Source organism: Pinus tabuliformis, chromosome X (assembly GCF_031772625.1).
Source record: "Pinus tabuliformis cultivar Carrire ecotype Pingquan chromosome X, CPIR1, whole genome shotgun sequence".
In the NCBI taxonomy this organism is placed as follows: Eukaryota; Viridiplantae; Streptophyta; class Pinopsida; order Pinales; family Pinaceae; genus Pinus; species Pinus tabuliformis.
This window is the reverse complement of record NC_142308.1, coordinates 1,350,880,602-1,350,898,524: the sequence shown is the minus strand read 5'-3', so window position 1 is coordinate 1,350,898,524 and position 17,923 is coordinate 1,350,880,602.

Sequence of the window (17,923 nt, the reverse complement as noted above, 5' to 3'; positions counted from 1 at the left end):
TCCTTAGGACAATCATGGTCGATATCTCGATAATCGACACAAACATCAATCATACCTTCTTTTTTCAAGATAGGAACAATGTTCGAGACCCAATCAATAAGAGGATTTGCGTAAATGAAAATAGCGAACAAATTTTTTTCAGTCTCCACTTTGATAGTGACAACTTTCTTAGGATGAACCAGACATAAGCATTGTGAGACCAACTTAACATCTAGATACTTTTTTATTTCATTTACAGCAATATTAGGATCAATACCCGACATCTCTTCATATGACTAGGAAAAAACATCTCAGAATTCTGGGAAAGGGCTTTATAGATCTTGACCTCATCAGGATAACAAGATGCACTAAAATGTACATTCTCGACAATTTCGGGTTTAATTGAAATATTAAGAGGAACAATATCTTCAATATTTGATAAATTCTTTTTTGAATCGACATCATGTATAGATAGGGAATTCATAGATATCTCAACAGTATTGGGTGAGTAAATATTTCAAAGATTATCCATAGAGGTCTCAGGTAAGGAGGAACGATGAGGATCATAGACATTCATGCAAGCCATCAATTGTTTTGAAGGTTGTCTTCCATTAGTTCCCCTCTCTCATGTGAATATGAGGATAGCCAATCTTTAATTCTATTTTGTAAAATATCTAGAACTACTAAAAAAATCCATTATATCATCCATGTGGGGCAAAGGAAACCTATAATAGTTATATTGTGTTGGGACAAGGTCCCCTAGGGTCAAGTTTAGGGCAAAAGCCCAAGTTTTATTGTAAAAAGTGTAAAGTCTCCACAAAATTTGGTCGCAGAGCACGTAGATGGTAATGTGTCATAACGAGTTTTACCCTTATGTTATGTAAGTTATGTCAGCTTGTATAGAACTATCCATGGTCTGGGGACCATGGGATTGTATAAAAGGGAGAGTCTTAGAGAGTCTAAGGCATAAGGATATAGAGATCAATAAATGTAATGTGTCAATAGAAGAAAGAGTGAAGAATTATTATAATAGAAGAGAGCCTCTGCAGTTGTGTGCATAGAGGCCTAGAGTAGAGTCCGCAGCTGAGTGCGTGGACCCCTGCAGCTGAGTGCGCAGGGAAGTCTTGAGTCTGTAAGAAGAACTGAATCATTAATAAAGAGATTATTCTGGAAATATCTGTGTTTTATCTATCTATTTCTGCTATGAATGAATGCGCTTTTATGCTATGATGAATGATGGATTTATGAATTAACACTGTATTGATGCGCAATTTTACATGGTTTACATTGTCATATGAACACAACTAATAATAACTATTTACGCGAAGAATATTTTATTGTATGTTAAAGTTATCAAACACTGAAGCCAATCTGGATAAATATACAACTAAGGGTAATTATAGAGGCACATAAGTGGTTGATTCACCTATTTAGGGTCTACAAAAGACAGTCATAGACCTTCGCGGAGGAATAGAATCTGATTAAAAGAAATTATATCAATAATCCCTTGGGGCTTATCGATATATGCAAAGGCAGTTTTAGGGAAAAAAAAACTACATCACAATCATCTCTGGGTGTGGAAACTTGGTTCCAGCATCTCCCCATACTGCTTCGGGTGAGTCTTCAGTCTGCACTCTACGGGTTGATGTCGAAAGGGCCAGTAGTGTAGGGATTTGTTTGGAAAACTTAATTATGAACCTGGGTCATGACCCACTAAGCCAAAAAATGGTTATGTTTTCAAGACTAGGATATGCATAAAGAGATGTGTGATGTCGTCTCACTCAAATCCAACAAAGAAATAAATTGAGGAGTGGTTAGATAGAAAGATCCATGAAGTCGTGACGCAAGAAAACAGGAATCTGTGATTGACGAAAGAACAGAGGTTGGACAGGTATCTGGACACAGAGATACACAAAATTTTCTTATGTTCCTTCCTGATCGAGCTATATGAGTGGATCGCTAAATTATCAGACTGATAGGGAAGGTGGAGGCTTAATGGTCCAATAGTGTGGACCCCAGAGTTAGTGTGGAGATTGGAAGCCTCTGAAGGTAAGATCATGTTCACTGTTGATCACTGGCTTGATTGTGTCATCAGAGAGTTTGTGATAGAGTTTGAGGTCGATACCTTGGTCAACCACAGCGAAGTAGAGTTGTGCTTCTTTAAGGGACTGCAAGGTAAGAATTTAAGATCTTTTAATACTTAGATTAAAATTCTCTTGTGTGAAAAGCAAGTTATGCAATTACCTTAATGTTTGGAGCTACATGAAGTGGAAAGTTATTATGGGATAGAGGGAGAACAGGCCCTGAATATAGCCCACTGATTGAGCCCCCTCTAAGTGATGATGAAGGAGTAGCATAGGATTCACCACAAAGCACTGTCCAATTAATAAGGAAAGGATTTCCACAAATACCTCACCCACCTACACCACCTCGATCTTCACCTCCACAGCATACACCTTCACCCACACCTCGACCACCTCCCCCACTGTTCAATATGGCAAATGCAGTAAAGTTTCCCATTTTCAAGAGCTTGGGAAATGAGGACCTGGACCAATTTTGGTCTATTACGAAGGCCATATGGACATCCCAGAACATTATAGATGATCAGATGAAGAAAGCCACATTGGTTACTTCTTTACAAGATCGCGCGCTAACATGGTACATTAAGTACTACACTGATAGCCCGAAAACTGTGTTGGCAAACATTCAGACTGCGTTGATTAAGGAATTCAATGGGCCCAAGTATGAAGTGTAATAAATTGTGGGATTTAAGGAAATCATGATGAATCTTGGCAAGACACCCTAGAAGCTAGATCGTAGATTGAAATGCAAGATCCGCGAAGCCAACATGAATCTTACGAATGGGCAGCACCGCAAATGGTTTATGGCTTCCCTCTTGCCTCATTTAAGGCTTTCTTTATCATAGCAAAAGATTGGGACCTAGGCAGAAGCCCTAGAGATTGTGATGAGACTGCATGAGACATCGATTCAAGATGCTGCTTTGGGAGTTTAGTAGATTCATGCAGAGTTGCAGAATCTTTGCCTAGAATTCCAAAATCTGAAATAGGATAGAGCGGCTTAGCCAGAGGTGTGCGAAGAAGTTTGGTGTCTGAAATGTAAGAGCCAGGGGCACGATAAACATCACTACCCTATCTTCATGAATTACATTGCAAGAGGAGGGTCGATGCCTCTGAGGCCGGAAGCTCAAGCAGGGCCAAGTACAAGGTCCACGCTGTGGTGTGCTATATGTCAAGTAGCTAGGAAACATGTGACAGGTAATTGTCACTTACTGCAGACACCGCAACAACTCTTCTGCTTTAGGAGCGCAAGGAGGATATCAGGGGAGAAAAAGAGGCTAAGGTAGAGGAGGACCAGTGAGAGGTCAGGGGCAAGTTATTTTATACAATTATGGAGGGCCAAGACACTACGTATGATATTGTATGAACCTGATGTGCCTATCGGGCCGATACTATACTTAGTTTGACAACGCGATAGAAGATTGCCCTATATTAATAGCTAATATGCACGAAAAGGGGATGCAGCCTCAACAGCCTACCCAGAACCTACAGATGATGAGGGATGAACCCCACAAAGAAGATCCTAGTGTGAATATAGTGTTGCAAAGTGGAATGACGACTAACAAAGATAAGGGAAAGCAGGTTGAAGAAAGTGAATGGGTCCACAAAGCTCTAGAGATGGAGGTTGGCTTTGATCTAGAGCATGCGAAAGAAACCTTCATGGAAGTGAAGAAAATCTTCATTGATGCTTCTACCTCAGGAAGTCAGAAAAATAAATTTGAAGAAATGGACCCATCCATGCTTACTACCTTTTTGGAGACTTGTATGAAGTTGCTACGTGATAGCAAGGCCGTAAAAGGATTACAAGAGTTCATAAATAAATGTGTCGGTAAATAAAATGCTCCTGAGGGACTGCGCGTCGTCAGGAAAATTGGTAAGCATAAGGCAAGAATAGGGCGTGAGATGAGGCTCATCATGCAAATAGATGAATATGAAATGAACCAAGTTATTCTGGATCTTGTGTCAAATGTGAATGTTCTACCTAAACAAAAATGGGAGAGAATGGGGAGACCTGTGTTGCAGTGGTCTCCGATTCAATTAAGGATGGTGAATCAACAAAATATTATCCCCATGGGAGGTTGCAGGGAGTGACAGTAGATATTGAAGGTGTGAGCACATTGGCTGATTTCAAAGTGATAGAGATTGTCGATGACAAAAATCCCTACCCTGTGCTCCTTGGGATCGACTAGGCTATTAACATGAATGGGGTGATCAATTTGAAGAAGCAGACAATATCATTTGAGAGGAAATTGCTCCGCATAGTAGTACCTCTGGACCCTATAGAAGGACTGCGCTATACTGAACCAGTCCACGATTACGAAAGTGATAATGATTTGGACCAAATCTACAAAATAATACTACAAGACCAAGATTGGGTGAATCCGACAGTAGATGGACACATTGCATGGGACTATGAAAGCTCTTGTACATTGAATTCGGATGAGGAGTTGGAACACTAGCAGAATAGGTTGCATGAAGTATCTACACTACGCTGTAACATGATGACTAAATCATTCTACTGTGTATCATTAGATGTAAGGAGTTTGCCTTATTATGGTGGTCTAATTGATGTAGATAATTTTTTGGATGCATTTGAAAGGGAAGTTCCTGAGAAGCATCGCTTCCAAGCACTGGATTTGGTGCTGCGTGCTATGCCCGCAATATGGTGGGGTATGCATAAAGATAATTTTGATGGATGGCGTAAGTACAGAAGGATGGTGAGGGTGCAGTTTGGTCAGCCAAAAGTGCAATTGACGGAAAAATATGATGGGAGGAGTGATCCGCGCAATCACTTACGAAAATGGACTCATGCTTATGGAGCAGAGTTGCAATCAGAGTGGGTGCATTTGTTATGTCATACTTTGGATGTAATACCAATGAATTGGTACCTAGAAACAGAGCTACACCATGGCACTGATGAATGGGATATTTTGAGACAGGGATTCTTAATGACATTTAGCTTTGAAGATGGATTCGAATGCATTGATGAAGTGTTGCAAGAGGTCAAGGCAGTGATCTTCAGAATACCATAGGACCCATTGGATATGATTCAACCAGATTGGACCACCCAGCTATGCCATGTGCTGGAGTGCTATAACGTGACTGGTGAAGAAGAAGAGGAGGATCCAAGGAACATTAATATCCCAGAGGTAGAAGGTCACCGTGAAGTTGAGGGGTCGCAGAAAGAGAATCCAGATATCACCGCGCCGCTGAAAACTAGACATGTGAACATTGGAACATAGGTGGAGCCAAAGTTTTCAAAGATAGGGGGCTACTAGGATGATTCTATGGTGGATAAGGTTATTGAGTTTCTCTACGAGTATCAGGATTTGTTCCCTACAAAGTTTTCAGACTTGAAGGGAATAATTGACGATTTAGGAGTGATGAAAATAACGTTGAATCCAGACACGAAACCTATTAAGCAGAGGCCATATCGCCTTAATCCTAAGTGTAAGGAAAAGGTCTACTTTGAGTTGGACAAGAGGTTGGCAGCATGTATTATTGAACCAGTAGAGGAATCCGATTGGGTGAGTCCAATAGTGGTTCAGGAGAGGAAGAAGAAGGATGAGATAATGATTTGTGTAGATCTCAGGAAGTTGAATGTGATTTCTTTCATGATACTTCCCCAACTTTGTTCATAGATGAAGTGTTGGATAATGTTTGCGGGAAGGAGACATGTTCATTCACTGATAGGGTCTCTTGATACCATCAAATAAAGATCGCGCTGAAAGACAGGAGCATGACTACCTTTTCAACGCGAGGGGATGCTTTCAGTATACGGTAATGCCTTTTGGACTTAAGAATGTGTTGAAAATGTTCTCACGCATAGTCATTGCGGCATTCAAAGAGTTCATTCACAAGTTTTTGGAGGTATACTTTGACGATTGGACAATGTTTTGACTAATAAAGCACCGTGTAGCTAGTTTGCACTTGATGATGGATACGTGCCAGAGGTATCAGATCATGCTAAACTTGAAGAAGTGTTTATTTTGTGTCCCTTTCAAAATATTTTTGGGTCATGCAGTGTGCAAACAAGGCTTAATGGTGGACCCTGCTAAGATCATGGTCATAATCAACTTGGAGGTGCTAAGGAGTGTTAAACATTTGTGCGCAACACTCGGTCATACTGGGTACTATCAAAAGTTCATCAAGAGCTATGCCCAAATTATCACGCTGATGGAAAATATATTGAAGAAGGATGCTACATTATGTTGGAATGAGGAATGTCAGCGGAGCTTGGATGTATTGAAAGAAAAAATGGTCATCACACCGATCCTAGTCTTCCTCCATTGGAAGAATAAATTTTATGTGCATGTGGATGCGTCATGTATTGCACTAGCATTAGTACTGACATAGGCCAGTGAAGCAGAATTGGATAACTCGATAGCATTCACAAGCAGGAAGTTGTTGAAGGCTAAAAACAATTATTCGACGATAGAACGTGAAGGGTTGGCTATGGTGTACGCACTCCAGAAGTGCAGGAATTACTTACTAGGCAGACACTTTAAGATGTATACAGACCATTCTTCACTAAAGTGCCTAGTCAAAAAGCCTGTGTGTGGGGGGGAAATATGTAGATGGCTACTGTTATTTCAAGAGTATGATTTCGAAGTAATTGTTAAGCCAGGGTACTTGAATGCAGGGTAGAGCAGCGTGACATCAACTAGTTTGGCACTGGGGACCACTCAAGCAGCAGATTTGGCTTGAACAATGGATCTCGAGGTAGTCGCGCTACATGATGGAGCTTGAAAGCAGATGTAGAAGCTGACAAGATGATTGTCAGGACTTTGAAGAATGTGGGCCTCAACTTGGTCGTGCTCCCCAATGAGTTCCTTCACACCTTGCAAGCCAGTGTGATCGCAAAGCTTAAGGCCTAGGAGTAGTGTGCACTGAGAATGATCAACGAATATAAGGCTAACAATGAACATATGTTTATTGAGAAGACAACAACACTAGAGGCATGGAAGAAGGTGTAGGCACATAATGAGCAGACTGTAGCCATGGTAGCCGAGGCATGCAGGACAGTCCCTGAACTTCATATCCCGGAGGAAGCACCAGTGGACGCCAAGAACCGGAAATTGGTTGTAGACATGTGCGAGGCAAAAATAGAAGTGGCCAAGGTTTAGTTTGAACTGAACCTGAATATTACAAAGCTAGAGTTGAAGTCACAACCTTCAACTCCACCAAAGGTCCGAGAACATTGCAAGGGACCTGTAAAGGATGGAGTCATAGCAGTAGATGTTGCGGTGGCAGATTGCACCCCACTCCTTGAGCAATCCATGGAGGTAGTCATGGTGCTCCAGGAGGATCCTAACCTATAAAGGTTGAATACGGAAGCCCCTGAATTGTAGTATCATTACGATGAAGCAAGAGTGATGACGTGCACCGTCTCTATCCCACAGTGATTGCCCAAGCTACATGAGGCAAAGCAATTGCTAAAACAGGTGGAGGCAGCACAAAGGAAAGAGGCAGTCGTCAAGGCCAGATTGAGGCCTTGCTTGGACGAGTCTTATGTTATCTTTTCCACCATTGAGGAGAAGTTGGCGAGCCTATAGAGGACACAACAGAAGATAAAGGAAGACAGTGCAAGACCAACAACAGAGCAGCTGGTAGAGCATATCAACCAAGTAGCAACACAGAGCACGGTTGAGGTAGTAAGTGACTCGGGGGCGAGACACGATAATTGTGTTGGGGACCTATTGGGACAGGGTCCCCTCGGGTCAATTTTGGGGCAAAAGCCCAAGTTTTGGGGTGAAAAGCCCAAATTTTATTGTAAAATGTGTAAAGTCTTTGCAAAATGTGGTTGCGGAGTGTGTAGATGGTAAAGTGGCATAAAGGGTTTTACCCTTCTATTATGTAAGTTGTGTCGGCTTGTATAGACCTACCCATGGTCCGCGGACTATGGGATTGTATAAAAGGGAGAGTCTTAGAGAGTGTAAGGCATAAGGATATAGAGATCAATGAATGTAATGGGTCAATAGAAGAAATAGCAAATAAGTCTTAGAATAGAAGAGAGGCTCTACAGCTGTGTGTGCAGAGGCCTAGAGTAGAGTTTGTAGTTGAGTGTGTGGACTCCTGCAGCTGAGTGCGCAGGGAAGTCTTGAGTCTGTAAGAAGAACTGAAGCATTAATAAAGAGATTATTTTGGAAATATTTTTGTTTTGTCTATCTATTTATTCTATGAATGAATGCACTTTTATGCTATGATGAATGATGGGTTTATGAATTAACACTGTATTGATGCAAAATTTTACATGGTTTACATTGTCATATGAATGCAAGTAATAATAATTGTTTACACGAAGAATATCTTATTGCATGTTAAAGTTATCAAACACTAAAGCCGATCCAGGTAAATACCAAACTAATGGTAATTACAAAGGCACCTAAGTGGTTGATTCACCTATTTGGGGTCTGTGAAAGATAGTTATAGACCTTTGCGGAGGTATAGAATATGATTAAGAGAAGTTATATCGATAAGCCCTCAGGGCTTATTGATCTGAACCAAGGCAGGCTTAGGGAAAAAATGACATCACAATCATCTATGGTTGTGGGAGCTTGGTTCCAGCATCCCCCCATACTACTTCATGTGACACTTCAATCCACGCTCCGTGGGTTGATGCTGAAGGGTCAGTAGTGTAGGGATTTGTTTGGTAAACTTAACTTTGAACCTGGGTCAAGACCCACTAAGCCAACATCTTGTTAATAGCTCTAGAATCGGTGCACTTCCTCTAGCCTCCATATTTTTTTGGACTTAAGAAACTTATAACAGCACAAGTGCTCAAGATATCTCTAATCAACCCTTTGTCTAATATCTCTTGGAATTGTTTTATGAATTCCTCACTTTCCTTAGGTGTCATTCTATAAGCTACCTTGTTAGGGAGAATAGCTCATGGAATTAAATCTATATGATGGCTAATACTTGGTAGACGTGGTAAGGCATTTGGTAACTCATTGACAATAACATTAGCAAATTCATCTAATAATGACTGAATTTAAGCAAGAAACTCATTTAGGTTTGTCTTTGTAAGGGCAACTTGAGGCACACCAATTACATCAAACTACACCTCCTCTTCTCACCTTACTTGCTATAACAGTTCTTTCTTGGTTATAATTAACATATTCGGCCTTGCATCCTATTTGGATCCTTTCTCCTCCCATGGTAACAATACATTCTTTTAGTTTTCATTCTAGAAATAGTAGGTGTTTTTCTGCTATCATGAATAGAACCTTTGTCATACTTGGTGAGCCTTGGTATTGCACCAAGAATGTTGCAACTCCAAAGGGCTCCTAAACTCAAATTATCAACCTATGGTTCATAAAAAGTTAGACTTGACAGTGCTAAATGCACAATAGGTTAGATTCTACTCATTCCACCCTCAGTCATGACATTATATTAGAGTGCTCAGAGATCATTCCTCCTATAGAACTATAGTGCAATCTTGCTGATGAAATTACAATTGAAAACTAATTCTAGCTATGAAAGTGGAAATTCTATTTTCTTAACTTGTAGATGCCAATTAATCATTTCATGAAATAAAAAGGTAATCTGTTGCATAAACAAAGCTACTCTATCTTGCATAATTCATCAAACTAGAAATATAATTGCATGTATCATCTACCTATTTCACACTTGCTTGAAAACAAAAAACCCAACTTGCATCATACTCGTGATTGAAAAACACTAATTTATACTATGTTTTGCAGTGATGGAAAGGAATGATTGGAGTGGTCTAGGAGCTTCCCTTGAATATCAAATAAAAAATTTGGGTCATTGTTCATCTTGAATGAGCTAAGGTTGAAGTGGGGATCAAAACTGGTGAAGAAAAGTGGTGTTATAGGCTATTACATGTTCTTCTACAAGAGGTATTATATTGCTGCAGGTGGGCCTGATCTGAATGGAAAATGGCATCCACCCATAGTATTCATCCACTTATGGTATTAATCCACCCATGGAATTTACCTATGGTATTGTAAGTGGAATCCACCCATGGTATTCATCCACCCATGGTGTTTATCCACCCATGGAATTTAACCATGGTATTGTAAGTGGCATCCACCCATGGTATTAATTCACCCATGGTATTTACCCATGATATTGTAAGTGGCATCCACCCCAGGTATTCATCCTCCCATGGTATTGTAAGTGACATCCACCTATGATATTCATTCACCCATGATATTTACCCACCCATCGAATTTACCTATAGTATTGTAACCAAAAAAGGTTATAAGTAACAAGTTGCATTTTGTAAAAGGACAGATTGTCCACCACAATGTAGCTTTTACAATTATTCTTTGTTTTAATCAAAAAAAGTTTCTTTGTAGTTTTTTTTATTGTGTGTTCTCCTCTTTTCTTTTGGCATTTCATTTTTTTTAAATATTAGGGACCTCTTTTTTTGGAGAATTTGGTATCTACGGATAAATACTAATTCCCTAGATAAGTAGCCATATCTAGAACAATAGTTTAAAGCACTTTAGCCTTTTCCTATAAGAAATAGATAAGAAAAAGAGGATGAGAAGACCTACTTGTACTTTCACTTTCCTCTTGTCTCCTTTGTATCGGTCCTGTCGCTCCTTCCTGTACTTAACACGCTTGAGAAGTACATGTAAACATCAATAGAAGACAAAGAACCAATCAAAGAAAAAGACCTATTGATTACAAGTAAATGGAATCAGATAAATTCACACATATAAGCATCATATAGCACGATAAGCATATGGAAAAAGGTTCAAATATTTTATTGAATAGAAGGAAGAATTACAACCATGAAGTCTGATTCGAAGTCACTCCAACTTTGATCCCAACCACATCACATCAAAAGCATGAAACTACGGCAGCATAACAATACTTGTCTCAAAGTCAATTCTCATAGCAACATTATCTCCTTACAATTCATCAAAGTCCAGCCCCTGATCACTTAGATGAGTGTTCAATTTATAGGAGGATGAAGGAGGTTATGTCATAAATGGGGTATTGAATGGCCTTCCATACTTAGAATTAGTTCGATGGAGGAAGGGATGAGAGGATAGGATGCATCTTAACTCATTCCTCATCCATTTTCGATCTCATAGGAGTTGATAAGTGAGGGAAACTTCTAAATGACACCAAGATATAAGAATATTCCCCAAAACCTATGTGAATTTCATTCAATTTCACCTAGTGTAGGTGAAATAGGGCCTAAGTGCTTTGCAGAGCACCCTGGCATGGATTTAACTGCTCTACAATGCACCCTTACGTGGGCCTACCTGCGCTGGTCCCTTTAGAGGTCATTTCAGGATGTCTTCAAGCCATGAAACTATTCGAGAAGGAGGCATTCAAAAGGGTATATTATTTAGGGCATGTAGCAACTGAAATTAGGGTTTGATGAGCCCTAAAATAGTGATCTAGATGATGGGAGTGATGTTCCGAAATGGATATGTAATATCTTCCCCCTAAATCATGAAGTCGAAAAAATGTTAATGTCGAATGAAATGATTTACAATGTGATGAGGAGGTTTCAAAGTGGAAGGTGACCTGCATCAATTACAATACATATACCATGATATTTTGATTTTTTTACATGAATTGCTTAGGGAAGGCAAACCCATGCTCAACATACAAATTTTCATTACATGTACAGAGATAATCGTCTACAGATATAGACCCATGATCAGAATAACCATCAATGTAAATCCATTGTACATATGATTTAGTACTCCTAAAATCGTAGCCGAGATGGATGAAACTAGATCTGGGGTCTTCTATCTCGTTCAATTGTTTTCTCAAGTATGAGTCTAACCATGTGAATATGTGATTTGAAGTCAAACATGGGAAGACACCATCTGATTACGAGCCAATGATGTAAGTCGTTAAAAAACACAAGAGAAATCACCGATAATGATAATGAGACTCAAGGTACTGTAGTACATTCTGCATGGTGTGAATAGATGTTTTGATGTCGAACACCATACAAAGTCTTTCGGTCAAAGGCCAGTGATGTCAACCTATTGCCAGAAGTAAGAAACCTTCCATTGATGTATGCAAGCCTCAAGGTATTAGAAGGGTGTTTCTAAGTCAACTTCTTGGATAATGTGTTGATGTCAACAAGAAGCGACTCGTTGTAGAAGGGCATTGATGTATCCTAGATCAACGACATGAAACGAGTGTAGTGATTTCAGAGACAAAATTTGATTGACGACATAAGGTTTAGGAATGGTGGTCATGAAAATGAAGGTTTATGGTACTGCAAAGGATGAATTTAAACTAGATGACTTCTCTTGAACATGTCGGCGACATTGAAATGAATTGGTAGCATTGACCCAAAACAAAGTGATGGATGGTATGATATACCAATGGTATGATAACCATCAAGTTGATAACCCAACCCAAGTAGTCACAGTGATGAAGTGAAAGTGTCATGTTCAAGAGCGACCTGCTACCATAAAGTGATTTACCCCTTTTTCCATTTTCCCCAGTCATTGTTGACTAGTACCTCTTTATTTTTTATCAAGCTTGAGGAGGATAAGATATGCTTGTTGTATAATTCCACCCTTCAGGTGAATCCATCGCTATGTGATGTTTTAACGAGTCTGGCGAAGGTGAAACTCAGTCTTGTCTAGTTGGACAAGTTTGTCACTATTTGATGTTTTAATGAGTTTAATGAAAAAGATAACTCAGTCCCTTTCATGTTTAGAGAGTTTGAAAAGGGACGAAAAGAAAACTCCACAAGTTCTTTTTCGTAGATTTGTCTCTCAAGCCTGAAAAAGCATGAAACAATATGAGAGAGAACCTATTGACCATGTTCGATCAACGTATTCCTTTTTTGTAAATAATCTATCTCAACCTGAAAAAGGGTCAAACTTATACTGAATAGATGTTGTTTCCAATTCATTAACGAGCTGAAAAGGACAAGCCCTCGGAAATCTTTTCATATTTAGAGATCTGAAAAGAGCTTAAAGAGGACTCTGCTTTGAGGAACAAGTGGTGTCTAGGATAACAATTGGTTCCAGTGATGTTGGAACTTCTCAAAACATGTTGATTTATGTGAAGAGGTTGGCTAATAAGACCACACATTGAAATTGTTCCTCAAAAAGGGTAAAACAATGAAGTGAAAGCATATGATCAGTCAAGCAGATAACGACGATGGGAGGAGAAAAAATAAGGCTCATTTGATGGAAAATAATGATAGAATGGCAATCACAAGGGTTAAAATGGAAATGGGTTCATTTTTACACAAACTTGAAATGAAAAACTATGCTTGGATTCAGTTTCATTTTTAGACAAGCTTGAAACGAAGAACTATGCTTGAATTCAGTTTCATTTTTACACAAGCTTGAAATGGAAAACTATGCTTGAATTCAATTTCATTTTTACACAAGCTTGAATCATGAAAAAATATGCTTGAGATTGGTTTACATGCCCCCAACATGATGACTCGATTCTAGGTGCATGCCCCCTAAGCTTCATTACATTCACCTAAGTAGACTACTCGTGGCTATCAGGTGGATGGAATGAAGGTTCATTTACGATATCAAGTGAAAGACTCGACTGGGATTTGATGAGATCTACTCAAAGACTCGACTTGGAACTTTGCTCCAGGGGATCTTGTTTCATTTTTTAGTGAGCTTGAAACAAGACAAGGAACTCTGCTCAGATTACTTGTTTCATTTTCTAATGAGCTTAACACAAGACAAGGAACTATGCTCTGGGACCTGTTTCATTTTTTAATGAGGTTGATGCAGTAAAAGAGCTACCATCAGATTCCTTGTTTCATTTTTTAACGAGCTTGACACAAGACAAGGAACTATTCTCATACCCTTTGTTTCCTTTTTTATCGAGGTTGACATAAGGCCAAGAACTATCCTCATATTCCTTGTTTCATTTTTTAATGAGGTAAGACCAGGAACTATCCTCATGGACTTGTTTCATTTTTTAATGAGGTTGACACAGTAAAAGAACTATCCTCATATTCCTTGTTTCATTTTTTAATGAGTTTGATAAAAGTCAACGAACTATCCTCGGGTTCCTTGTTTCATTTTTTAACGAGGTTGACACAAGACTAGGAACTATCCTCATGGGAACTGTTTCATTTTTTAATGAGGTTGACACATTAAAAGAACTATCCTCATATTCCTTTGTTTCATTATTTGAAACAAGACAAGGAACTATCCTCATATTCCTTGTTCACGACCCATAAGAGGTCATGACTTCCAAGAGGTTCTCATCATATGGGAGAAGAATGCTCTGGAAGGGATTCATAGCAAGGAATCCATTAGAGAGATTTAGTTCCAATGCCTCTAGTACATAATGTACAACATCACAGAATTGATTATCAGTTGATGTAGGCATGCAACAGGTTGCCACATAATTGACCGATGGCAAGGAAGATACCATTGGGATAAAATGACCATTTGGGGAAGATGGTTGACTGGAAGCCATATTTGGACTAGGAAATGAAAGCTGGTCAACGGTGACAATTCTGCCTTCATGCAGGAAACACATCACTTGAAAGAGTGTTGAAACAATAGCTCCCATGTCATAAAAATAGTTGCACCCAAGAAGTAGATTGTAATATAAAGGGCCTGGGACTACCATCACATTTAGATAAATGATTTTTCTTGCCAAAGTAATAGGCAGCTGAGGAAGGATCCCTAATGGTTGACTGGCCCCTTTGTTAAAATCCAATAGATTCTGGGTAACAGGCACAAGTGGTGGTGAATCAAGCACTTGCCAATCAGTAGAGGAAAGGATACTCATAGATGCACCTTCATCTATAATAGTGCCAGATACAATCATATTACAAACCTATACTATGATCTGGAAAGGCACATAAGAAGGAAGATGGAATCCTGTCAGTCGATTCCAATCAGAGGAAGTGACCAGACTACTTGGAGGGGCTACCATAAGAATGGGAGAATTATCCCCTTGAGTCACTAGAACAGGAGGATTTTCCTTCTGTCTTGATGGAACAGGAGGGTTGCCTCCAAGCTCATTCGAATTTGAAGAAATGAAAAGAACCCGAGTGGTGTCATATTCACTCTCTTTGGGAAAGGTACAATTAACTAAAGGTGAAATCGGGTCAACTGTTTCCTCGACCTATGATTGGTAAGGTATAGACTCATGGGATTCACATTCAGGGAGAGTGGTTTCGACTGACAGTTGATTTAAGTCAGTCGCTTTATCAACTAGTGAAGATTTAAGGGATAGTCTCATGTAACCAAATGGAAGTCACTGTGGTGAAGCAGGATGGTTATCCAACACATTTTTGGCTTCATCCAGATAGGGACAGAGGTGAATGGGGTGATTCCCTTCACATAACCTATAGGGAAGCTTAACTTTACCCTTTTTTCCATGAACTTTACTACCACTAGTTGATGGTGTGTCACCAGCATGATCTCTAGAAGTTGATGACATAGGATGATGTGAACGGGAAGACCATTACTCTAAGATCTGAGTAATACCAGAACAATTTCAAAGAATATGGTCTCCCGTGCAAAGTTTACATGGATATCAAACTTTGTGAGGCTTGACGAACAATTTCTCATCAGATGTTGCATTCAAAGCAATGGTTGCTTGCTTGCCCCTCTACTGAATTTGCTTCTTCTTCTTCTTCTTCCCTTTCTTCTTCTTCTTAGCCACCTGGTTACTAGTACCAGTACTTTCACTAGGTGAAGAGGAAGAAGGGGAGGAAGAAACAACCAAGGAAGAAGGTAAAGGGTCAAATTTAGGATCAACTGGAGGTTGATTTTGTCTAATTGGAGGAGTACTTGATTGTGGAAAAATCACGACATTTTGAACCAAGGAGGTTGAAAACAACCATACTGACAAACCAATGGTAAGTCTCAAAAGGGACAATGTAGCCATATAAGGAGCACCAATATTTCGAAAAGAAGGAAAAGGTCTAGGATTCCCATCAAAAGGAATTCCTTGATCGGTGGACTCTGGATTTGTTGCCATGTGTCTCAACCTAAGATCAACTAGGGAGTGGCCATGGAGAATGTTACCCACGGTTGATTAAATTTATTTTAATCAAAATAACAAAACAAAACAAAAGAGGGATGATCTAGGTTAAAGGTTTACCAAGCAACTGTGAACTGCAGAATACCTCCCGGCAAACTGAGAAGTACAGGCAGAAAATCTCCCCGAATGTTGTGTTTGGTGTATCACAGTGTACAAGGCGACCTACTCGGTCACCTAAGGATGGATAGCAACCTAGTTTTGTCCTCCCATATATACCTGAAAGTACATGGAGCATTTCTATATACTTTACGTACTGTAACACTGCCCTATATACCTGAAGGCATGTGGATGAGCTACGATATACTCACGTACATGGAATGAGATATCACACTCGGGATCTGTTGCAAACAAGTTAGTGATAACTACTATGTTTTACAACGTCGGAACACATCTCTAGCCTAAAACCTCTAAATGTTTTGCATTAGGTGACAATGCTCCATTAGGTTAATTCAGATGAATTTTAAGTTGATCTTCTTAAAATTTTCCTTTCAAGGTTCACCACGTGATGTACGTTTGCAATTCCTAGAATGAAACTATTATGATAAACATTCTTTTCATTCAATTTGAACAATGAAAACCATGAAAACCTTATCTAGAAATGGATAGAGAAATCAGATTTTTGACAAAGAGCAAAGAGCACATCTAATGCAATTTCCATAAACTATTCCTATGATCACACACAAAGTTTCTCAATGCACGATGCAAGTTTTTCTTTTCAATTACCTTAATTTTATTATGAACAAGAGGAAACTAATGCACATACAATCAATCAATCTTTTTACAAGAACGAGGACTTTACGACTGTTCTGTTTCGAAGGAAAAGAAGACTTTTACGACACTTTCTTTCGAACAAATATTAATCAACTATAATCTCACTTTGATGATGAATCGATAATGACAAAGAAATCATTTAAGAAACATTAATCAATCAAGTCAAAGTAGGGATGACAAAGGAGATACAATCTTGATTTTAGAGACATGACACTCATTGATCATTCAGCGAACCACTTCAGAAGGAAATTTGGAAAAAATCAAGCCAAAGGTAGAATTTTTCGCTTAAGAAGGATCAGCGCAACCCTAAATGGGAGACAATGCACTAAAGAGCACTATCGCTAAGCCAAGGTTGCTTTGCATAGCATTGTCCCCTGACCAAGGGTGCTCTGGTTACAGTACATTCCCAGAATAGGTATTCTAGTGCAAATTTTGACCAAAAACAATTCAAAAAGGATGAAACAAGATCAATGAATGCAAGTAAAGTCTACTAGAGTGTCCTATGATGTGGACAAGCTACTTGATGTGATAATCATTCCCCAGGGGAGTCACCAATTTGTTTTGGAGAATTTGGTATCTACGAATAAATACTAATTCCCTAGATAAGTAGCCATATCTAGAACAACATTTTAAAGAACTTTAGCTTTTTCCTATAAGCAATAGATAAGACAAAGAGGATGAGAAGACCTACTTATAGTTTCTCTTTCCTCTTGTCTCCTTTTATCGGTCCCACCTCTCCTTCTCGTACTTAACATGCTTGAGAAGTACCTGTAAACATCAACAGAAGACAAAGAACCAATCAAAGAAAAAGATCTATTGATTACAAGTAAATGGAATCAGATACATTCACACATATAAGCATCATATAACAAAATAATCATTTGGAAAAAAGTTCAAATACTTTATTGAATAGAAGGAAGAATTACAACCATGAAGTTTGATTCAAAGTCACTCCTCCAACTTTGATTCCATCCACATCACATCAAAAGCATGACACTCTGGCAGCATAAAAATACTTGTCTCAAAGTAAATTCTCATAGCAACATTATCTCCTTACAATTCATCAAAGTCCAACCCCTGATCACTTAGAGGAG